Source organism: Dendropsophus ebraccatus, chromosome 2 (genome assembly GCF_027789765.1).
Source record: "Dendropsophus ebraccatus isolate aDenEbr1 chromosome 2, aDenEbr1.pat, whole genome shotgun sequence".
Lineage (NCBI taxonomy): Eukaryota > Metazoa > Chordata > Amphibia > Anura > Hylidae > Dendropsophus > Dendropsophus ebraccatus.
This window is the reverse complement of record NC_091455.1, coordinates 170,437,565-170,463,117: the sequence shown is the minus strand read 5'-3', so window position 1 is coordinate 170,463,117 and position 25,553 is coordinate 170,437,565. Positions and strand designations below refer to the sequence as shown.

The following is a 25,553-nucleotide window of genomic DNA, read 5'->3' as shown; positions in this document are numbered from 1 at the left end:
TATTAGGTTCTGTCGGTCTATTTTTGGCCTCTATCAGCAACGTTCCTCCATCACTCAGATGAAGTGGATTGTTGTTACTGCATGAATGTATGAGCAGCTCCTGAATGAGTTTAAGATTTTCTAGATGGTTGTAAGCAGATGTTCTTATGTAGTACATGAAAGACAGAAAGAAAAAAAGTAAAAGGAAAAAACCTGTAGGATATATTCACATGGAGCAGGTGAGCTTGAAGTTTTTCTGTCTGGGTTTTAAGGGTGCCCACAGACTTTTTGACTTTTTTCAGGCAAAAAAACCCCACCAAATGCATTTCTGGCATTTTGTCTAGCGTTCACATCATATGACCTAGGTGCTGGACCACAAAAGGTGAAAAAATTGGCAGAAAGAAAATGCCATACACGCAGCAATGGTGCTTTTAAGACAACCAGAACCATCCCATTGAAGTCTATGGGCCTTTGTACACTACGGAAATTGCGTGCATAAGCTCCAAAGGATTCTGTGCGTGCTCCCACTTAAACATCTCGCCTTCCTATAGACTCAATTCTATGGTCAGATGGATTTCACCGTCCACCCAAAGAATTGACATGTCACTTCTTTGGGCAGGACGATGGAATCCGGCAGACCATACAATGGAGCCTATGGGACCGGCAGAATGTCAAGCGAAGCGCAAGGGGGCGAGCAACGGAAACTGCCAGAGCTTTCTGCGGGATTTCCGTAATGTGCAAGAGCCCTATGGAAGAAAAAGACACTACAGTTTTCCCATAAAACGGCACACCCTTAGCATGCTGCATTTTGGAATAATTGCCAAAGAGCCCCAAAAATGCCAAAGAGGAGCGAGAAATCCAACACAAAAAAAATGCCATGTGTGTAAGGCAGATCATAAACTTCAATTGACTTCCAGCTGACTACTGGCTCCATGGCATTTTTATTGGCGGGATTTTCCAGGATTTTAAGACAACCTGCAGTGTACTGTGGAACTAGCAAAGAGAATGGGATTTTAACTAATCTCATCCGCACAATGCAGAAAAAAATCATAACTTGCAGCGTGATATTTTATGTGACATATATGCAGATTTATTGTAGATTTTTTTTTCCTTACTTCAGTAGGGAAGAAAAAAAAAAACCAAAATAAATCAACAATAAAAATATATAAAGCTGAGGGGTTTTCTATGGTTTTCCAATGTTTTTTATGGTCTCCAGTCTGGACCTGATATGTAAAGGGAACATGCAATGGATCAGCACAAGCCACAATGCTTGTGCAAAAACCAGAGTCTGTTCAATGTGTACCTGCACTCATCCTCCTTGCATTATGGCACTGTAGAGGTGGTACAAGCAACTGCATTCATTTGAGTTGGACAATGTTTCTTACACCACCACTACATATAGTGCGGAAATACAAGGAAGGGCACAGGTAACCACTACAGAGGCCACAGCACTGGCAGCAGCACCACATCCCCTTCAAAACAGCTGATTGGTGGAGTTTCCAGTAACCAAAACCATATTTATTATTGATTGCCATCTGGAAGATAGGTCATCAGTTTTCACATAGTGGATAAATTGTTGTTTTCTGGGGGAAAAAATAAATTATAAATACACACGTGACTGCACACATACAAACGGGGGGTAGCCATATAAAACTGTACTCATTTCATTGGAGGATACGGCCTAGGTGAAGACAGCTATAAAATATGATGGACAAATAAATGTGGCTATTAGTAGCTATCTGCAGGTGACCGTCTGAATCATTTATCAGCCAGATAAGAAGTTTCACAAACACCATCAAAAACCACCCAAAAAACAATGTGCAGCAAAGGAGAAGAACAGTATATCAGTAGTGCATCCAGAGGCAACCTTATTCAGTTGCCATCTTTTCTCTATACTTTGTTTGGAGATTTTTTATTTTATTTTATTTTGTACAATAAACACTATTCTCAAAGGAATTTTTTTTATGGCAAATGCCACCAGTCAGCATCAGTTCCATCAGATTTCCTTTTTTTTTTTTTTCGATAGGCAGGATTCTGCAACACTATTCTATGCAATAAAAATAATTTGAGGTTCCATTATTTTTACCACTGAAGTCAGAGGAACAATAATTCCTGGGGGAAGACATACGCTGCACTCCATTAGGATCCATTAGGATTTCTGTTACAACTTTAACACCAAACATGATGTTAATGTAGCCTTCAGATTATGCCAATTACACAGAAGATCATCCAACAGTCTATCATATATGGGTGACTCTATATCAAAAGTAGGATGAGATTTTACCACGCCTGGTCCTTAGTCCCTGGGGGACATTAACCAGTACCAGATTGGTCTGGCACTACCTTATTCCTCTCACCCCATCCATGGTCGGTCAAGAATGCATGTTAATGGTGGACTTAGCTCAAACTAATATATATATATATATATATATATATATATATATATATATTTGTCCAATGATGCACTGACAGGGGAAAAATGCTTTTCAAGATATATACCATATATATTATATCCCCAACTTAAAAAGCCTTTGCTATATCAGCACCCCAATGTCTTCTCATTTTAGCAGCTTCCGCACCCATCTGTAATTCCTGCATGAGTGCCTTCTGACACACCAGCTAGAAATCCCAGTGCTAATGTACAGTCTATGAAAGTGACATAACTGATGCGTGAATTATTAATCTATACATCTCTTACTTTTATTAAAAAATCCAATAAATTCTTTCCTGTCGCTGTAATATGTGCCCCCCGCCGCCATGCTCCGCATCACACTACCTGCTTCCTCAGATGTCTCCTTATTGCAGCCCCCACCACAAATAATGTCAGAAACATAACTCATTCCCATCCATCAATACTATGAATAGTGATGTGAGAGGTGCTGGCATCCCCCCTCTCCCCGGGATGTGTGACTGCACTGAAGGGAACACAGCAGTAACTGCGCTAAGGAGACTTGTTAATTAAGAATCTGTCCCCAGCTGCTCGGAGCGCTGCAAGGATATCCCAGCTGTGCACCTATCAACCAGTAACCATCAGTACTGAAATGGTCTATAATGTGATGCTCTCCAGTCGTCCCAAAATAAAATTTCCCAGTATGCTCTGACAGCAGAAGACAGTGTCAGGGCATGCTGGGGGTTGTAGTTTTGCAACAGCTGGAGAGACGCTGGTTGGGGATCGCTTAGGATGTACTAGGAGAGCAATGATAAACTACAGTGTGCATGTCTATACTGAAAGGGATACAAGGTTACTAGCTGTAGTTTCAATGGAACTCAAGATCACAACTCATCAGACCAAATCTATGTCCCAATAATAGAGGAACAATACAGTAACCTCCCCTGCAGCACTGGCCTCTACAGGAGGCTCTCAAGTAAGTTGCTTTTAGATATAGTGCTGCCTTAGATACCATGGTGATCCCAATGCAAAAAAAGCTACACATAGTGAAGCACAATATAAGATGACATCAAAGTTACTAGTGAATCCACCATACAAGAATACTCAGAATTTATAGTGACCCCCCCCATAGAGGGTCAAAACTTAGGGACACTCCATCTAAAATGAAGTCCTAGTATAGCCCCTATAGTCTGAGATCATAGTGACCCCATACACCAATATCTGACCCCATAGCTCTCTTATAATGTGAATGACCCCCATGTAAAATAAAGGGACCCCCCATAATAAACTGTGACCATTCAGGTAAAGTCGGAGCTCATACCCCCCCCCCCCCCCCCAGCAGTCATGTGGAAGGTGGACCCCCAAGTTACCCACTATCTTCCAGCCAACTCCTATAGTGATGAGGAGAGCGCACTGCTGTGACCGGCGGGATCCCCTCCGTACCTGAGTGCCGTCTCCGCGCAGGTCGCTGTCTCTCCGCCGCCGGCAGGCGCAGTCACATAGCAGGGGGGGATGGCAGGAAAGTTTAGGGGCTCCGCTGGGTGCCCGGGCTGTGTGTGGTGACGGGGGGCACGGAGCTCTCCGGGGACCGGCTCTAGCTGTCTCCGCCGCCGCTGCTCTTTACACTTCCTTCAGCGCTGAACTCAGGAACAAGATATGTTCAGCTGAACCACATCCTCCGCTGCCCGGGCTGTGCCCACTCCAGAGACTGGCAGAGCCGCCCTGAGCCCCGCACCAATGGAGAGCCGAGCTGAGCCAAGTTGTAGCAGCTGAGAGCAGGCGGCATGAAGGGGCAGGCAGCATGAAGGAGCAGCCCGGTGCTGAGCACAATCCCCACAGGCTGCAGCCTCCCCTCTCCTACAGGAAATCCTCATCTGTCACTCTCTGGCGCCCCCTCCCTCTGCACTGCCGCACCTCTCACTCACCACACTCTATTGCCAGCTAGAGGGGACTCACTGCAATGAGGGATTCCTCACTCCATGGAACACACAGTTTAGCCTAAGCACAAGGAAAACTTCTGCAACTTTTTGGATATCCTTTGGATTCCCACAATTTTTAAGATGTCTGTTTGCTGTGAGAGGAAGGAAACTTTCTTATATAAATCCAAATACAGACAGGGATTTTATTGTATATCTTCATTTTCCAAAAGCCTTACCTTTTATATTGTACATGGTTATAGGAGTATAAGGTTTTGTCTTCTTTGCTAGTATCATTTCTTCTACCATATAACTTACTGAAACGTAGAATCGGGGGAGAAAACATAAAAATGTCATTGGTTTTTTTTGTTTTTTTTTTGGGAGGGGGGGCGAGGTTCTTTTTTAGATTATGTAAATCACATTACAGCATTACTGTCATTTAAAAGAAAAACTTTCCACATTTCATTGAGATATAAAATCAGTTATATTGATCAGTCAGGGATACATTGCAGAACATATAAGGGCTCTATATAGACTGATATAATGCAACCTGCCTCCTACAAACAGTTGTGCAGCCTCCTACAAACAGTTGTGCAGTCAACCGTAGTGGTAAACATGCTTCACCACACTTCACCTGGTTATAATGTAGAAGTAAAAAAAAAAAATCATGCTGCCAAGGCTATGGGGAACATACCAGAGATGTATACTTACCTGTCCATCTCCACCACAGCTGCTGGATCCCAGGCTGCGTATGCCAATATCTGGGGCGGATTAACTTTACCCTAGGCCCCGGGCTGTTCACCAAGGCTGGGCCCCCCCCACCCCACTGTAACTGAGGCACCAATAGCATGGTGTTCATAGTACAAGATAGATAATGTCATGATGCCCTGAATTGTGCAAAATTGCTGTAGAAAAGCAATGGCAGAACTGTAGCAAGGAGACATTACACCACTGAAAGTATCAGTCTTTTTGGGTGACCATGGGCCCCCCCAGGAGCTCAGGGCCCGAGGCTACCGCCCGAAATGGGCCTATTATGATCCGCTACTGGCCACTAGCTATTCTCCAAAACTTCTGCTGACATGCCATGTGGACAGGAAATGACAGATGCAGTGGGGTGGGATGGGTAAGTATACCGCTCTGTTATGGTTCCCATAGTCCTGGTAGAATGATAAATTAACAATTTTCATCGGACAACCACTTTAAATTAAATTACAGTAAAGCTTTGATGTTTTAGAGTTTTTACAAATTTTTCTTTCTTTTTTTTAACTAAGAGCCTGTACACTTACCCTGAGCCCTACCAGAAAGGAATGCTGAATGCAACAAGCATCTAATGTCCTATCTAGAAATGAGCAAATTTACAGTACTAGCAAACCGCTTCACTAGGCTCAGCTATCGGCTTGTCAGCTGGCTTCCTAAACTCAATGGCAACCAGCTCCAGGTGCCTGAAAAAGCTGGATCCAGTCCTGGGAAACTGGATCGGAGCAGTATTGAGCGGCACATAGTTGAAAGGCAGCCGGCTGACAAGCCAATGACGAAGCCTAGCAAGGCGCTTCGCTTGTACTGTAAATTTTTATCTTCCTGCACGCCAGGAGACAACTATGCCAGATTTGCTGGACAATTGTGAGAAACACTGCCCTAGAACACTAGTACAATATGGTACAATACATTGCAATATTCTGTATTCCAGGATATGGCACTCTGAATACAGTAATCCTTAAAGGGGTATTCCACTAAAACAAAACTTTGATATATTGCTCCCCATGGTGAGACTAACAATTCCTTCCATACCTGTTATTATCTATTCTGGGGCTCCTCATTTCCAGTCCTCATGGCCCACCAACAGGTTATGCTTTAAAGAATCCCTTAGTATTTCACAATTGATATAATTATAATTATTCTGCATGCATCAGGTAATAAAACAGATGTTCTTGGTATAGGATATCCTCAAAACACGACCTGTTGGTGGGCCATGAGGATTGGAATTAAGAAGCACTGATATATTCAGTCTCCTTCTTCCAGGTCTAAGCTGCTGCTGCTTTCTACTGAAGACACAAAAAATTGTGAGTGAGCGTTTCTCTCCCTCTCCCCCTTCCTTCTGAGACGGCTGATGTAAACAAGTCCCTCACTGCCTTTATGTGTAAAGGCTGTATTTCACCGGGCGACTGGAGGAGCAAACGAGTGCTGTCAGCGCTCGTTTGCTTCTTGCTCCCTGCCCGCTGCCGCCGCTATTACATGCGCCAACAGCGAGCGGGTGCGTCCAGGGGGGGGGGGAGCGCGGGGAGCTGCAGGGGCGGCTTCTGGGGTGATCCCTATTTCACAGAACGACGGCCGGAGATCGTTGCTATAGGAGTCATTTGTCTTTTAACATGTTGAAAGACAAACGACTGCAACGATCAGCCAACATGGTTCATGTCGGCTGATGGTTGCCTTCTATTACACGGGATGATATCGGCCGAATCATTCCATGTAATAGTGCCTTAAGTTTATAGCTTCTTTGTAATGCTGGGAGGGTTAATATTAGGTCATGTGGCTGTTGAACTGTTGATTATCCCTCCCAGCTTTACAAAGTTGATACAAAGTTGCAAATAGGGACTTCAGCTGTCTGGGAAGGGAGGGAGGAGGAGGTGGAGATGGAGAGAAAAGCTCGCACAGTTTTTGTGTCTTGAGCAGAAAGCAGCAGCTCAGAACTAGGGGAAGGAGACTAAATAGATAATACCAAGTATGGAATGAATTGTTAGTCTCACCATGGACAGCAACCTATGAAAAGTTATGTTTGAGTGGAATTCCCCTTTAATTACTAATCATCACTAATTCATAGAATGTCTATGAGTCAATCAGAATTGGAGAATTGAAAAAAAATCTAATATCGTTTTTTTAAGTGTTTTAAGTGGTTTCAGTAACAATACTTTTTTTTGTTCAGGTCATTTTGGTATCACAGTGATACTACAAATAAGTGTGGGTCTTTTATTTTGATCCCACTTTGCAATAAGGCCTAAGTGTTCAGATCCTGCACATTTGGTCTTTGCATATCTGTACAGGAAATTGAATAAAGTGCTAATTATTTGAAATTAACTTTTGATATGTCACATAGAAATGTCAAAATTTTAAAATGGTCGGGGTTCCTGTGCTGGGACCCTGACCAATTTCTAGTTATAGCTGAATAAGGCGTGCGGCAGAACGCTTTACTCTCCATAGACTTATAATAGAGCCAGTCTTCTGGTCAGCGAGCTATAAAGTAAAGCAGCATGCTTTACTTGGCTATGATTATTTTGATGATTTGGAAGGGGGGGGGGGTCACTACTGAGACCCTGTCCGATTTTAACTTTTCAGTTGGCCGTGTTAAGGACAAACTACCAGTAATTAAGAAACATCTAACCTGCTGATATGTCCCTATAGCGCACGGTGCATTGAGGATGAAGGTCATTTTCATACCTTAATCCTCAGTGCCACATTCGGGATATTTGTGTTTTATTTCATATAATAATAAGGCGTTCTGGTGCACTGAGGTCGGAGCTACCTCTATAATCATCTAATATACATTAGAAGGGGTGGGCCAACTAGGATGGATCGGTGTAATGTGGGTGGTAGTCCTGCCTCCTGTGCACCAAAATTACTAATTAGCATATGCAATAAACTACAAATATACCAAAAATGGTGCTGAGAATCAACATAAGAGAATAACCTTCATCCTCAGCACCCTGTGCGCTATAGGGACATATCAGCTGGCTTGGATGCTTCTAACCTGCTGGTAATTTCCCTTTAAATGACAAAAGTTGATTGAAATGAAAATCCTGATGAAAAATGGATGCAGTACTGACCATATACAGATGGATCCATCGTTAAATCCCTCTCTATAGACATTAATAGGCATGACTAGCCCCATAGATTACCATTACTTCTGTATTACAGTCTGTAAAAAACAGATGTAATATGGACACAAAACACGATTGTGTAATACCATCCTTTATGTGAGTTATCAAAGGTAATCTTCATGGACTACGTTCCGGAGGCAATGTAACTTTCAATGCCAACAAAATATCTATTTTTTCTCATTCGCTTTTGGTTAATTCTGTTAATTTTAAGAACAATTCTGATTTAATCACAGTAATGAATGCAGCTTCATATTTTAGCCACTAATTAATGATTCTAAAAACAGTAACATTTTAATTATAGATGACACAAATTAGCTGCAGAAGAAAGTGGAGGCAAAATTAGAATTTTATCGCATGTCGATTAGAAATTACATGCGTGACCTACATTATTATATGGTTTGTTATGTGTTACCGCATTGAAAGCAAAAACTCATTTTTTTCTTGGGAGAAATGTTCATTAGGAAATGTATATTAGTTTGTATGTCGTGGGGTTCTTAAACAGGACATGCTATGACGCTTGTGCTCAGTCAATAAATTCCTCGGCCAGCATCCCTTTTATTGCCATGTGCAGTAAATCTATTCCCACCAACTCCATTGGGAGTCAGAAATCTGGAAAAACACATATCAGGTTACAGATTTGCAATGTCAAAAATAGGGATCACCCTGGGAAAGTCTTGTGCAGCATACATATTAATCATCCCATATAGAGGAGCTCACATCAAGGTCATGCAATGGATAAGTGCCCTCTAATATAGATGCAAGAAATGCAAGGCGTGGTCGCGGATAGGATAATACACTATTACAAATCACTCAGGAATTTTTGGGGGATGTTTTTGTTTTAATAGCCTGGAATTGGCTTAGAATGAATAGAAAAATAGTATGAAGCAACTCATGTCTGATATATGTTTATTATGAGAATCGCCACTAAAAGCTGGAGGATGTCAATAACAGGTCAGACTGGCAATATGGGATCTAAACCCAGCAGCAGATTACAGATAGGGGTGGCAGTCATTTAGCTTTCCTTAAGGTTTCCCTTAGACACAAATTTTGTACCGAGTTTATTTGGGTTAAAAAAACGCCACAAAAAACACAATGGTGGAGATTTATCAAACTGGTGTAAAGTGGAATTGTCATAGTTGCCCCTAACCAACCAATCAGATTCCACCTTTGATTCTTCACAGATTCTTTGAAAAATTAAAGGTGGAATCTGATTGGTTTCTAGGGGCAACTATGACAATTCTAGTTTACACCAATTTGATAAATCTCCCCCCTAGCTTTTTAGGTTTTTGGTGTTTTTTTTTCTGGCATTTTCTCATTTTTATGTAAGGCTGCATTCACACGCTCCAGGAAGTTGCTATTCAGATGTTCCGTGATTTCACGGATCCGTGATCCGTTCCGTTAAAAAATAGGACGTCATTACTCGGAACGGATGCACGGAAAGGATTCCCCATAGAAATCGATGAGATTCGTGTTTTTCACGAATGTACACGGATGTGACATCCGTGTTCATCCGTGAAAAACACGGATGTGATGTAATCAATGTAATTTAAAATGCTTTAACACAGATCCGTGAGAAAAACGGACACGGATGCAAAACGGATGCAAAAACGGATGAAAAACTGACTGTTTTGCATGGATCACGGAGGTAGCTGCCGGACCACAATCACGGACCGGGAAAAACACTGAACGTGTGAATGCAGCCTAAGTGTTTGATTTGATTCTTTATCGTGTGATTTCTAGTTTTTTGTTGAAGAATTACTGTAAAACAATTCCTGGAAAAGACCACTATGCATACAGACGTGACATTTTTCCTGGCATTTTTGCCTGCACATTAAAGTCAGTAGAGGAAAAACACAAATGTTTTTTGAAAAAAAAAAAAAATACATAGCCTGCTTTGGTTTACAAAACTCCAAATGCATTAAAAGAGGCAAAACCAAAGAACATCTTGAGGGTATTGCATTTCATTTGGCTGTTGCATTCTGGGGCCAAAAAACAAACTACATGTAGAAATGTACAGCAATGTAGTCTGACAGGGACATGGCTTTCTGTTCTACTACAATAGCATACGGGAAGATTCTCCCTAAAGACAGAAGATGATGAGAACATATTCTGGATATGGATCTTCATTTATGGAGGCCATGTGATTAAGAATCATAATGGCTCTGTTCCCATGTGCCTGTCACTTTAATTTATTAAGGATTAGGTATAAATCATGACTAAATTAATAGACACAGCCTTCTTTTGTAGATTTATCATTGTTAGACAGCCCTCTCTTATGCTTTATACATTACATTATAGTTGACCAAGCCTGTTGATGTTTAGATGTTAATGACCATCTACTGTTTATGGGGTCTCTAGACCCCACGGCAGATGTCAGGGGACAAAAGTCAGGCTTGCTGGACTTCAACACATTTCATCCTATTGTTCTTTAGGAGAAAAGCCTCTCCATTTAGAATACATGCACTGGAAGAGGGACTGGAAGAGGTCATTGTTGGCTGAACTCAGCTATCTAAAATGTATGGCCAGCTTTAGTTAGGGGTCCATACAGTGTCAGATAGGGTCTGCACAGTGACGCCTGAGGATAAGCTGGAGAGCGGGCAGAGGGTGATTTTGAAAGAAACTGGAAATTTGGGAGTTTGCTGGTAGAGATTGGTCATGTGATGAAGGCTGCAATGGGAAACCACTGCACCCCGATTGGCTGAATGGGCCTGCAATGTCACATCCCTGGGAGTAACGAATAGCCGATACACCTCAGCTGGTCACATCTTTTGAGCATGTTAAATTGTTGTTAATTGGCTGTATATCTTTCTGTAGGCGGGAATGTACAGCCAACTATAGCATAGAAACAGAGAAAATAGTTTTAGAAAATGAACTGATGTTATACAAATTTGTAAGTTTTCTAATCTCAGTGCTCTCTGCTGCCAGCTTGGTCCGTAGGGATTTGATAAAACTCACCGTGTCGGTAGAGAGCATTGTGCCAGACTTGACAGAATACACCACTTCCTGTAGGACATACAGCAGCTGATAAGTACTGGAAGAATTGAGTATTTTAAACAGAAGTATTTTACAAGTCTGTGTAACTTTCTGACACCAGTAGATTCAAATTTTTTTTGTCCACCATTTTTGTAGCCCGTATTTGGATCCACTCTATTTTAACAATATCTTTTTAGGTGAGCACTCTACTGGACACAGTATTCCACATGTGGTTTACCTAGAGCTCTATATAGTGGGATCACAGTCTCCCTCTTTGTACTGGTTATACCTCTAACTATATATACAGACCAGAATGCTATTAGTTTTCCAACCACCTGGTTGAACTGATGACTTATGCTAAGACTGTCAGAAATCACTACCCCTAAATCCTTCTTTTCTGAAGTCTTTGCTAATACAGAACTGGCAATATGATACCTGAATAGAGGATTCCTCCTCCCCAAGTGCATTATTTTACATTTGAAGTATTGAACTGCAGTTTCCATTGTTTTGACCAGTTATTCAGTAAAGCTAAGTAATTTTCCATATTACTGACACCTCCAGGAATACAAACCCTGTTGTACGTGTTTGTGTCATCAGCAAACAGACAAACCTTACCTACTAAACCTTCTATGTTTCTGATAAAATAGACTGATGAGCTTAGAAACATAGAAGATTGTCGGCAGAAAACGACCACTGGGTCCATCTAGTCTGCCCTTTTAGTATTTTCTTTCTTATTATCTTAGGATAGATGTATGTCTATCCCAGGTGTGTTTAAATTCTGTTATTGTAGATTTACCAACCACCTCTGCTGGAAGTTTGTTCCAGGTATCTACTACTCTTTCAGTAAAATAATATTTTCTCACATTGCTTCTGATCTTTCCCCCAACTAACCTCTCACTGTGTCCTCTTGTTCTTGAGCTCAGTTTTTTACTAAAAACACTCCCCTCCTGAACCTTATTTAGTCCTTTAACATACTTAAAGGTTTCAATCATGTCCCCCCTTTCCCTTCTTTCCTCCAGACTATACAGATTCAAATCCTTAAGTCTTTCCTGATATGGTTTATGCCTCACACCCTCCACCATTTTTGTAGCCCGTCTTTGGACCCGCTCTATTTTATCAATGTCCTATTTTAGGTGAGGTCTCCAGAACTGGACACAGTATACCAGATGTGGCCTCACCAGAGCTCTATACAACGGGATCACAATCTCCCTCTTCCTACTGGTTATGCCTCTAGCTATACACCCCAGCATACGATTAGCTTTCCCCACCGCCTGGTTGCACTGGTGACTCATTTTAAGGCTGTCCGATATCACTACCCCTAAATCCTTCTCTTCTGAAGTCTTTTCCAATACAGTACTGCCGATGTGATACTCGGATAGAGGATTCCTCCTCCCCAAGTGCATTATTTTACATTTGGAAACGTTGAACTTCAATTTCCACTGTTTGGACCACTTATCTAGCAAAGCTAAATCGTTTTCCATATTACTGACACCTCCAGCTTGTCTTCTTTGAGTGAATCACTGGAGGCTTTTTCTCCAGTAGGAGTTACTTACTTTTCCTTTTCTTCTCCATCCGGCCTGAGCCATCATGAGGACTTCTCTCAGTTACAAGTCGTCCCTGTAGGATCTGCTAGACAAATATTTTAGACTCCTCAATCATGCACCTTCATCCTCTCATCTATTTGCTCCATCTGTTCCCTTTTACAGTAGTAAGTTCCCTCTGTATCCATATAGTAGTTATACCGTTGTGTCCCCATATGATAGTCAAACCCTTCTGTGCCTCCCCCATACCTATAGTAGTTAGACAGTTGTGTCCCCATATAGTAGTCAGACCCTTCTGTGCCCCCATACATATAGTAGACCATTGTGTCCCCATATAGTAGTCAGACCCTTCTGTGCCCCCCAATCATATAGTAGTTAGACCCTTGTGTGCCCCATATAGTAGTCAGACCCTTCTGTGTCCCCCCCAATCATATAGTAGTTAGACCCTTGTGTGCCCCATATAGTAGTTACACCCTTCTGTGTGTCCCCCATACATATAGTAGTTAGACCCTTGTGTCCCCATATAGTAGTTAGACCCCTCTGTGCAAGTATATAGTAGTCAGACCCCCGCTGCGTATAGTAGCTAAACCTCCCCATGTAGCTATTTCTCCTATAGGTATTGTCCCTGATAGATAGGCATTCCCCTCCCCAGTAGAATGCCCACCAGTATGTTGTATAACACATTTAGGCAGCCCACGGGAGGTAATCATCCCTTGGTTGTTACGCCCCTTTATGTAGTCATCTCCCCTGGTAGTTAGCCTCCTTCTCTAGCCATCTCCCCTTGTAGTTGGTCTTCTCCCTTCATACAGTTGTTTCTCCTGGTAGTCCACCCCTGTCCCTCCGATAGTTATCTCACCTAGTAGTTCCTCCCATGGTTCCATTGTAAGCATCTCCTGTGGTTAACCCCTTCCTTCATGCATCCATCCCCCTGCAGTTTACCATCCCCTTCTTTCCCATAGGCAATCTTCTCTCCCAGTAAAGGTATCCTCCCCCACTTCCTTCCCCATGCAGGCACCCCCAAGCTAAAAAAAAACAAACAAACAAACAAAAAAACTACTCACCTAGATGCAGTGTCCAGCATCTCTTTTTCTCCCTGCTGTGAGTGCATGAGTGATGTCACTACTGCGCAGGAGCACTGGGGGAGGGAGCAGGCTCTTGTGACTGGAGGCAGAATGCTGCCTCCGGACACAAGAGTGATTGGCAGGGTCAGGAGCCAATAGCTCCTGACCCTGTCAACCCAGCCCCACATTTAACTATAAGCGCTCATCAGGAGTCCTCGCAGTTAAAGGGCTTGATCCGGATGGTTAAGACACCATTTGCAGTACCCAGGAGGCCACGTAGCAGCCGATAAGGCTGCTACAGCGGTAGTTCCACCTATGGTGTAGAGGTACCTGTGTTAGGCTTGGTTCACACTATGTTTTTACAATCGTTTTTTTTGCAAAAAAACAGATGGAAAAAACAGATGCATTTGTGTGCATCCATTTTGATCCGTTTTTCCATTGACTGATTTTTTTAAAAAATGGATGAAAAAACAAAAATGTAGCTGACCTTATTTTAGCATCTGTTTTTCCATCAGTTTTTGCAGAAACTTATTGTGAACCCAGCCTTAAATTGTTGTGCATTTCAAAAAAATTATGGTGTGCTGCTTCTTAGCTGGAGCTGCTGCACAGTACATTGTATGGATGATAAAAACAACTGGTTGTTAATAAAGCTATTTCAGTAAAAAGAAAAAAGAAAAAAAAACAACTAATTGTCCAGTCACAGAGTGTTATGATGAACTGGCTGGTGACCAACTGCCACCATCACTGGAGCTGTAAACAAGTCTTGAGGCGTCTTGTTTCTGGTTTCTGAGGTGCAATTTTTATGCCCATTTTTCTAATACAGACGCCTGATGGACGGCAGAGCATCCCAGTACATCCCAGAACATCTACTGGTAAGTATTACTAGTACACACCGCACACAGGACAGAGAAGGGGGACATATTCAGGGAGACTGGTCATGTTAGGGGGTCATGTAACTAGCGAACATTTATAAGACTGATCTGTACAGGACACAGCAGACATTAGTAATGAATTCCCATCACACATGTGTCTCTAATCTGACCCATAGAGTAATATGGGGTTGTCTGCAGCCTCCTCAGTGACAGATTGTGCTGCTCTATACTGACTGTATATTACAAAGTATAGAGGGAGATTTATCAAGCAGTCTTACAGTAGGAACGTCCTCTGTTGCCATAGCAACCAATCATATCTCTGCTGTCAAATATGCAAGAGCTCTAGTAAACTGAAAGCTGAGCTGTGATTGGTTGCTATGGGCATAAAAGGACATTCCTACTTTAAGGCTGCGAAAAATCCCCCCCCCATAATCCCTGTATGTGCCCATAACGGCGCTGGGAAGGTCCGTGTTAGGAGGCAGGGGCACAGGCTGGGAAGGGGGCAGGAGGGTCTGCATTAGGGGGCTTGTGCGGGGCAGGGTTGTGAAGGGCAAAAGGTCCGTGTTAGGGGGCTGGAGCAGGCCTGGGCTGGAAAAGGCAATAAAAGGGTCCGCGTTAGGGGGCTTGGGCAGTCCTGAGCTGGGAAGGGCAACAGGAGGGTCCACATTACGGAGTTTGGGCAGGCCTGGGCTGGGAAGGGCGACGGGAGGGTCCACGTTAAGTGGCTGGTCCGGGCCTGGGCTGAGAACGGAGAAGAGAGGGTTCGCATTTGGGGGCTGAGGCGGGCCTGGGCTGGGAAAGACAAATGGAGGGTCCGCATTAGTGGGCTTGGGCGGGCCTGGGCTTGGAAGGGAGTGTCCACATTAGGGGGCTGGGGTGGGCCTGGGCTAGGAAGGGCAACAGGAGAGTCCGTGTTAGGGGGCTGAGGTGGGCCTGGACTGGGAAAGGCGCAGTGAGGGTCCACAATAGGGGGCTTGGCCGGACCAGGGTTGGGAAGGGTAAAGGGAGCGTCTGTGTTAGGGTCTGGGGTGGGCCTGGGCTGGGAAGGGCGCTGGAAGGGTCTGTGTTAGAAGGCTGGAGCAGGCCTGGGCTGGGAAGGGCAATGAAAGGGTCTGCGTTAGGGGGCTTGGGCAGTCCTGAGCTGGAAAAGGCAACAGATGGGTTTAGGTGGGCCTGAGCTGGGAAGAGGGACAGGAGGGACTGCGTTAGGTGGCTGGGGCAGGTCTGGGCTGGGAAGGGGCGAAGGGAGGGTTCGCATTTGGGGGCTGAGGCGGGCCTGGGCTGGGAAAGGCGAATGGAGGGTCTGCATTAAGGGGGCTGGGGTGGGCCGAGGCTAGGAAGGGCAACGGGAGGGTCCGCATTAGGGGGCTGGGGCTGGCCTGGGCTAGGAAGGGTGGAGGGAGGGTCAGCATTAGGGGGCTGGGGGGGGCCTTGGCTGGGAAGAGCGAAGGCAGGCTTGGAGGACGACGGGAGGGTTCGCGTTAGAGACTGGAGCAGACCTGGCTGGTAAGGGTGACAGGAAGGGCTCCAGCTCACAGTTTTAAGAAGTTCTAAGTAGGTTTTAACAAAGGAAAGGTAAATTATGGTTTGGCATGGGTAATCGGGTTAGGGTGGAGGGGCTCCCTCATGGTGCCTTCACCTTGACGTGGTGAGGGAGCTTGCGTGCCTTAATGATCCAATGAGCTAAGCTGGTGGGAGTAGTACTCCTGGCGGGGTCACCCGTGCCAGACAGGTCAGTGGGGAGAGGCCAGACTAAGCAAGGCACCTGGAAGAAAGGGCTGGTAGTCTAGAAATATTTAAATATTTAAAATACCATGTACTTATACTATTGACAATAGATATATCACACACACTGCTATTGTTACCTGCTTTTGTTGTAGTTTACTGATAAACCTTGTAATTGGCAATCAGGAGCTGGCAGGACCCCTGCACCTAAGATTCCTGTCCACCACTAAACTCTTTCTGCCTTCCTGCTAAGCATCATCCATTTGCTTGTTCAAGTAAAAAAGTGATCTTTTATCACATGCAGATTGTGCTAAGTAGGCAGAGCTTCACAGCAACTTCGCCACTTAGCCCTGCCCACAGTGCCACCGTACACAGTGACATCATCGGCACATAGGCCGGCCCCCTCGATGCCCATTGTATGGGCCGACCTAGAGGGGGTGGAGCCTAGACCTTTAGGCCAGTCTGTTCCAATGGTCGAGTAGGGGGCGGGGCCTATGTGCCAATGACGTCATAGAGGGGCAGGGCATACAGTGATGCTGTGGACAGGGCTAAGTGGCACAGATGCTGTGAAGCCCCGCCCACTTAGCACAATCTGCAGATAATAAAAGATTTTTTTACTTTTTACTTCAACAAGCACCATGACGTATGATGTAATATAAGGTATAAAAACTGCTAAATTTACCCTTTACATCAATGAAGTCCGAATGCAAAAAGTGTCACTTTAAGCCCTTGGGTTTTCAACTAAATTGCTCTTCCGATTGTCACCCCTGCCTGGACCAGTACTGATAAGAGGTCTGCTTTTCCTCCAAGGTCAGACCTGCAGCAACCATAAGGAGGTGGAGCCAGCTGAGAACTGGTAGAAGGATATGGATTTAGCTAGATACAGGATAGGAATCAGACGACTGGCTCCTCTCCTGAATGGTGCAGTCTGAACAATACTGCTTTGTTTATCCAATGACTTACTATGTTGTGAAGTTCAGGGAGGGTGCTGTGCTTGGAAAAAGCCATCCGTCAAGCTGTTCATGGACTGGCCCTCTTAGCACACTGTCCCATCTGGCATTTGCCTGAATTGCCAGATTGGCAGTCCAGCCCTGACCCTGGCCAAAACAGGCCTAGTGGACAGCCAGACTTCCTGATGCTACAGGCCCTTTAGCAGCTGCTATGACTGATATGGCAGTAGTCCTGCCCCTGACTAAGTATACCCTGCAACAACATAAATGTGTCATGCCACTTTTGTGAAGAAAACTAAGTTATTTAATCAAAATGGTTCTGTTATCTCATTAGGGCAGCCCCCTTTCAAATATCTGAGACTGTCCAATACATTAGAACCAGGAACATGCTACAGAAATAATGCTATTTAGCTGTATGGAAAAGATTTTCAGTTAAAGAAATGTTTGCAACCATCTTACCTCAGTGCTCACATGAACCTATATGAAAAGGTGTATAATACAGAAGTACAGCATGTCCTTGTATGTAACATACAGCATGTATATCATGTAATCAACTACTGTGCTAGTATAGATCTGTAATACGGCTGCTACAATATGGCTGACACACAGATGCCTGAATGAGACCTTATATAAGACTATTAAAATAGGATTGGGAGGCACATGGGACATACATACTAGTGCAAATGAGACCCTAGGGTAAATATAAGCAGGGTAGTAATGCCGGGGCATAAGTGTATACCATTACCGTACCCCAGACACGACTGCAAGGCGCAAATAAAGGTTTTGCCATGTGCATTAAAATGGAATTGTAACACATACGATATGAGAATGTATTATTCAGCAGAGACCTCCATCCCTATTATAGTCCCCATTTTAATAAGCATGACATTTTCTGCATTTGCATATAGAAAAGAAGTATTACCAGATATTGCTGACCTAGAAATAGTTAAAGTATCCTGTGGATTAGTGGTGGGAGGTGAGGGTATTGTTTCAGCAGTTGTCTTGTAGTGAGCAGATTTGGACATGCTCTCAATGTGTCTGAGAGGAAACACATTCATTTGTGCTCAGTGGGACAGGAAACCAGAGGTTTTCTTGCTTTTCTGTGACTGGAGAGGTTTAATGTGTACAAACCCACGTCTGCCAGGAAACTGATTAAAAGCCGTGGCGTGCGACACGAGAGGTGGTGGTGTGCTGGTCATGGCTAGTGAGCAGACTAGGAGGCGGCTGTGAATTGTTTCATATGGAAGAAGTGATGAGCATCAATGATGCCCATTAGGTTTAGATATTTGTCAGGAGAATTCAAGGAGAATTTTAGGTTATTGCAGTTCATGGTTCTTTTTTCTGTATATTTTAAGTGAAAAAAGTGAAGTAAGGAGCTGTTGATGCCAGGGCTACATGCCGACTTTGGCTGCCAAGTCATAGAGATGGGATCAGATGATGTTGAATGGCAGCTAACATAGATGAAGCCATGATATGACCCCTATTCACCTATAGTAGCTCCCATGCATCCCTGCAGTGCAAAATGAGGATTTTTGACTGTGCAACCTGTGGCATGCCCAAAGCTGCCATTTAGCCTTGCCTGAACGGGTTTCTGTAGCTTCTAGGTTTCTGTAGATATTCATGGCTTTTCCTTAGGACAGGCATTCAATATCCAATAAGTGGGGGTACAATTCATCAGCTGATTAAAGTTCAATCTACTGTATATCAGCTATATCAGTAGATTTCTAAAGGCCATATTACATGGCTCGGTTTTACAGGAGAAGCGAGCGCTGACCTGTGAGTGCTCACTTCCCCCTTTTTCCTGCTTACTGCCTGTGCAATTACACTCAAACACAGCGAGTGGGGAGCAGCGGGAGGGCTGCCCGAACAATCCTATTACAGCAGACCATCACTGCACTCCACCCATAGTAATAATGCCCCCCCCTCCTCTCTGTTGTATACAGGCCCCCATTCACAGTTATATTGCCCCCTGCTGTATACAGCTCCCCATCCATAGTGATAATGCCCTCTGTTGTGCTTCAACCTAAGGAGGGATCCTCCAGCAGGCTTGAGGATGTCATATCATTTCGCCTGCTGGAGAGATCACTTCCTGGCTATGACAGCCTATGTGCCCACAGCCTATGACAATGAATAGACCAGCAGAACACTGACAGACCCTGCTGCTCTATTCTGTTTCTTATGTTTAGCCCACTCACCCTGCAGTGAGCAGGCTAAACATTACAGTGGCAGCACATCCCTAGAAGCTGCAAGGCCGCAACCTCTGGGGATGCTGAAAGGGGACACGGGCCAGGCAGAGTAGGTCAACAGGCCAGATGTTGCCTGTGGGCTGTATGATGCCTGGGTCTGCTCTAAACTAATCTGGTGTGGGTGAGAGGGGAGCAATTTTACTTTAGACCAATCCTCCCACAGACTGTATGAAACGCCACAAGGGTTGGTGCACATAGCAGTGCTGTGTGCATGAGCGCTTATACTGAAAGGAATGGTTCACTGAGATGAAGCTCCCAGCATTTGCAGTCTGTTTCCTAATTGTGCTCTGATGAAATATATAAATTACAAGACAATGTTCAGTCTGAGCAATCAAGAAACGGAAGATTTTAAAACCAGACAATTTAAGAAAATCCCATTCTGCAAAGCTCCACTTATCTGTGAATGGGAATCATCAGTTCAGCTTTGGAGCTGGCAAGACATAATTGTTTAAAAAAATTGTTAACTATCTCACTACCAGAGTCCCAGATTTGTGCCCGCCATATATCTTAAAATTCAGCCATCTGATGTCTCCTAACAACACATAAAAAGTTTGATCCAGTTGTCTTAATGCAATGTTTTTTTTTTTTTTTTTTAACAATGTATTGCTAATATATCACCCTCCATAGCAAACATGAGTACACCTGTCCTGTAGGGGAAAACCTGGAGTGGTTATCATATGTGATAAGGTGGAATCATAAAGTTATGATCCGATGATGTAGATCCATTGCGGATATCTGGGGCCTGCTGTTTTTTTTACAATTTGTGTCACTGCTTTGCTCAAAGTTTTGGCCATTCAGTTTTCAAAGTCTGAACAAAGACGTAGGCCCAGATTTATAAATCTGCCTGACACCAAAAACTGTCTTATTTTGCCTATAGCAACCAATCACAGCTCAGCATTTATATCTTTAAGGGGTATTATGGTATCAGAAAATTATATATAAATAAAACTATTCTCCAAGCTATATACAGTAACTTACTAATATAGTGCTATCACGAATAGTAATTGCTTCAGTGTGGTTTTGCATGCTGCCCTACTGACAGGAAGTAGGAAAACTACAAAATGTGTATTGTCTACAGCTCCCCAGCCAAGGATGATGCCTTGTCGCCGGCAGTTGCCAAAATCCCATCCCATTACTGACTGGACAGTCTGGACAGTGCCGCAGCCAGTGATTGGCTGAGTGGGCTGTCACTCTTGTCTTGAGCGTGATAGCCCATTCTGGCTGTGACTAGCAACTGCGCTGTCCTAGTCATCCAGTGATTGGCTGAGTGGGTTGTCACTCTCCTGCTCTGCCAATCCCTGACTGACTGAGACAGGACAGCACTGTGGCCAGTGATTGGCTGAGCGGGCTGTTACTCTTGAGACAAGAGTGAAATTGCTGTCCACAGTGATTCTCCCCTCTCAGTCAGTGGTTGGCTGAATGGACTTGAGGTGGCTGAAGACACCAGAGACCTGGAGGAGGACACCAGAGAAGCGTGAACAGGTGAGAAAACTTTTTTTTTTAGATGTGCGGCCTCCATCTTTTGGAACTTGTTCCGAACTTTTGGAACAAATCTCAGTTCGGGAAGTTTGGTTTGCTCATCTCTACTCCTTATCCATTGTAACCCAATCATAGATGAAACCAAACAAAGGAATCATTGTTACTTTAATAAAGTTTATTTTTTAAACCATATTTTATTGAAAGGGCTTTCATATATATGTACAGTATAGAAGCAGAAAATCTTTTACATGTTTTTACATTATTATTTTACCAATAAAGACTTTTAACAAGAACACACATTCACATTCTGCTATTTTTTTGCGTTATGAGCTGTGAAGACTGTTGTTCCACATATCTGCCATAATACCAATCTTTAAATAACCGTAAATATATACTACATGTGGGTTGAACCCCACCCTTGGCTTACACAACAAAGCAATACAATATAAAGTAACACTAGCCTTTTAGGCACCGCTTCTCCATAGAACCCTACATTTAGTATGCCTCTGCTCCATGATCCCTTACTCAAGGTTTCTCCAAGTCAATCAGTCAGTAGCATTTATTTTCGACATCTCTTAAGCAATATCCACATACCTCTACACATTATTCTACACTTTTAAATTTCCCAGAGCCCCTCTCAAGTCCTCTTTACAATCCCAAGTGGTATATTTGAAGGACTATTTGTTTTCTCTCAGACATGGAGAGTGCCATTTCCAAGAATGGTCTCCATTTCTTGAAAAAAAAACACAGATGGACTTTTCCTTATGCCTTTCTACATGTCTTTAGTCTATAATCATTCTCTGTTTCATAGTAGAGAATATTTCTTTAGTAAAGTTTACTGAAGCATGAAACATCAGTCCAATACTTTTCAGGCTCAAATAAAGTCATTCATCCAGGCACCTTAGAGGACAGCTCACACAAGCTGTAGAGAGAAAGAAGAGCAGATACAAGACAGTGTGAAGATCAGCCACATTGCATTTGACCAAGTGCAGCCCCAGGCTATCACTCATTACCTTACAAACCACGCTCCAAGCATTATACCATCAATTTAGTGCATTTCTACTATTTAATCTTCAAGTTATCATCTGGTCTTGACACATGAGATGATCCCATTTTACTCTTTTCCCCAGTTAATATGCTTAATATATAATTGCGCCTTCCTCTGACCGTAGGCATCTACAATTTAGGTTTTGGATCTAAGTAGACCTTGTAACAGTAAAACAGCTGAATACCATTCTAGGAGTGCCATGAAGACTAAAACCAGCAGGCAGGCCCGGGGGAGGGGGGTTGTTTAATAAACAAGTAAATTCACTTGCTTTGACAATCACAAGGACTTTGTACAGGTACAGAGAGAAAATAGAGCTCACACAGTGAAATGAGGAGGCAGAGGAAGTGAAAATAAGCAACATTTTAATAAAAACTAATAGAGAAAAATATTCTTGCACCATAATAAGCAAAAAGAGTGAATGTAAACTTGTATATATATCACATTTTTGTCCCCTTTTTCCTTTTATCCTTTATCCTGTAGTGGAGGGCTTACTGAAGGGTCCCCATAATCTTGAGTGGAGTCCTGAGTCTCCCAATGGAAAACAGCAGACTGAATACTGCGGTCAGGATTGTGCAGTAATCCTGTGTGAAATGGGCCTGTTTTTACTTCTATGTGCGACACCTGCTTGCTTCTCAGCTTCCTGGCAATGCGGGAGTTAAACTGATTACTGGGAGACTTGATTTATGCAGCTGAGTAGGTCTTTAGACTGACTGATCTCTCTGCCTATCCAGAACCTGGAAGATCTGAGCACCGGTCCAGTGGGGATCCGGATCGGGCTCTTGTTCAGCATAAAAGAAAGCTGAGGCAGTCTCCCAGCGCTGGCTATTTAGGTTTCATACCCTGGTCCCAGCTCCCCTGTCTATTCCTGGACTCCCTGTCCTAATTCCCTCTGCTTGCTCGACTTTGTTACCTGACCTCTGGCTTGACTTTTTGACTATTCGATTGTAACCTAATTTTATACTACATTGCCCGTTTGGTTCTGACCTTGCTTGTTTTACTATCCGCTATTGTGTTTTGTTCTGTGTGCACGTATATAGTACAGGGAATGTTTTTGTGGTTGTCCACGGCCGCCTAGGGCCGTTTGAGGCAAGTGGGTAAGGACAGTTTGTGGGTTTTATTGTCTATGGAAGCTGCTGGAGAAAGCGGAGTACAGTCAAATGCCATGTGGACCGACTTAAGGATAGGGGCTAAGTCTTAATGATGGGACAACCCCTTTAATTTATTTTAATTTAATATATATTCTCTGTTGTGCAAACTCTAATGCAATATATGCAAACAGCTATACACGTTGAATCTCTGGAGCGCTTGGAGAAGCTGTCTGGCCAGTTGTGCTGCAGGACACATTCCATGAAACAAATAGAGAAATCCTGTACCTCCTTGAAGATTTTAAAGGAAACCTGTCCCCCCCGTGCTGGGGCAGAGCCCGGCAGACCCTCCGCTAGAGACCCTTATACTTACCCTGTGCATGAAGTCCTGCTCCTGGAGCCATGATATCACTGTCGGAAGCCCGACACGCGCGCGTCAGAGATGAGTCCGACGTTCTTAGAGAATCAATGGGGCCGTCATTCTCTATGAGTGTCCAGGCTTCCGACGGTGAAATCTCGGCAACGGGAACAGGTCCAGGAGCGGGACTTCGTGCATGGGGTAAGTATAAGGGTCTCTAGCAGGGGGTTGGCCAGGCTCTGCCCCTGCACGGGGGGTGACAGGTCCTCTTTAAAGTGTACCTGTTGTTCCAATTTTTAAAATCTAAATCAACAGTAGATGTGAAATAAAGCAAGTTTGCAATATACATTATGTATAATGAATTCATATATCTGCATTCAATTTATTTTCGTTGTTATCATGCTGTAAAACAAAGCTGAATTTACCATAAATCCAAGTCCAGTCTCCTGAAGGCAGATTATTAGAGTTGTGCTGGTTGTAAAAGCAGACGAAACACAGGAACTCCGGCCAGTACAGAGAGTCAAGGCTCAATGTGTCCATCAATCACATGACTGCCTTCTCTCTGTAAGCGCTTAGATGGCCTGGGATATACTGGACTTCCTTTTTTCTGACTGTTTCCTGTTTTTTATGAAAAAAAAGTCAGAAAACAGGAAGTGCTGTGTTTTTCATGATAACTAAAAAAAAATAATGAATGTAAATTGCAAACTTCCTTTATATCACATCTATTGTTGATTTAGGGTTTGAAAGTTATAACAACAGGTACACTTTAAACCAAGTTATTTGAAGATCAGTGAAACATGGTACACCCTGGCAAATCCTGGGGACCTACCTATATGGATTACCTATTTGGGTACTTACCTAAATAAGGGGACAACCTACTGAGAGACCTACCTACATCAGATTACTACCTATTTGGGATCACCTACCTGCTGGGGGGGCCTACCTTACTACCATCCACGCATTCATGTATCGTGTATTGTGAGATCGCATACATTATATAATATTCATAATAAGGTAACATGTTTAACGTGTGAATCCTCAGGTGCCACAATACACAGATGCAAGCCCCTCCACAGGTTGTGTTTAATGAATATTCTGTATATAAATGTATGAAATATCTATGAAATGGCACTGCTGCTATACCCCCAAGTCAAAGTCATCTAGATAGAAAGCACAGGGCATGGCCCTAATCAAAAGTTTGCTATTGGGCCCATCCAATTCTAGTTACACCCCAGCATAGTGTGGTGTTCTGGTGACATGTATTGTATGTTTTTTTTTTTTGTTTTTTTTTAATGAAAAATACCAAGACATATAGCTTCATTTAAAAGATGTTCCAATGGGCTACAAGTAAATTCTGCACTTAGTATTTTTCCACTTCCTTTGAGTATAAAGCAGCATTCAATACAACCACCACCTTTAGCTGAACATTTTATGAATTGGACCCTATTATTTTTGTAAATCTCTGATGGATTTCACTTATACCTTTGTTAAATTATTACACTTCCTGTTCCTCTTTATGTACATCAATGTATTATTTTTTAGTTTAGTGTACTGAATATAACATTGTGAAAACACAATCACATACTCCAGTTCTGCTTTTCCCAGTCACTTGGTGACTTTGTGGCTATGTTATCCTTAGCTTCTGCATTTTTATTAGATTATATGTGTATATTTGCTGTTACCTAGGACATTGCATTTGAAATCTGTCAGCCTGTCCCATGTTTTAATGTGTCTTTATGGATCATCAATAAAATTGGTTTAAAGGGATTATCTAGGATTAGAAATATACATCAGTTTTCCTCTAGAAACAGCACCATTTCTTTTCACGTTGGTTTTTTCAGCTCGGTTCCATTTAAATGAATGATGCTGAACTGCAACCTGAGGACAGGTGCTGTTTTTGCAAGAAAGTACAGTAGCTGTTTTTCTTTTTTTTTTTTTCATCTTGGATAAGCCCTTTAAAGTCTGCAGGAGTTCTCTGGTTGTTCCACTTTTGTAAATGTCTGTCAGTTGACCCTATTAGGGGGCATTCACACGTTCCGTGCACTGTGTGCAAATGTGG

The 25,553-nt window shown here is 43.2% G+C and overlaps 1 protein-coding gene across 1 annotated transcript in view; it reads right to left on the bottom strand.

The window, feature by feature from the left end:
• The window catches only part of RFTN1 (raftlin, lipid raft linker 1), a 255,636-nt gene extending 251,442 nt beyond the window's left edge, over positions 1–4,194 (bottom strand). The window contains exon 1 of the mRNA XM_069958706.1: positions 3,812–4,194. The gene's annotated coding sequence lies outside the window, so the exon portion shown is untranslated. The remainder of the gene's footprint in view (positions 1–3,811) is intronic.
• Positions 4,195–25,553: the final 21,359 nt, after the last annotated feature.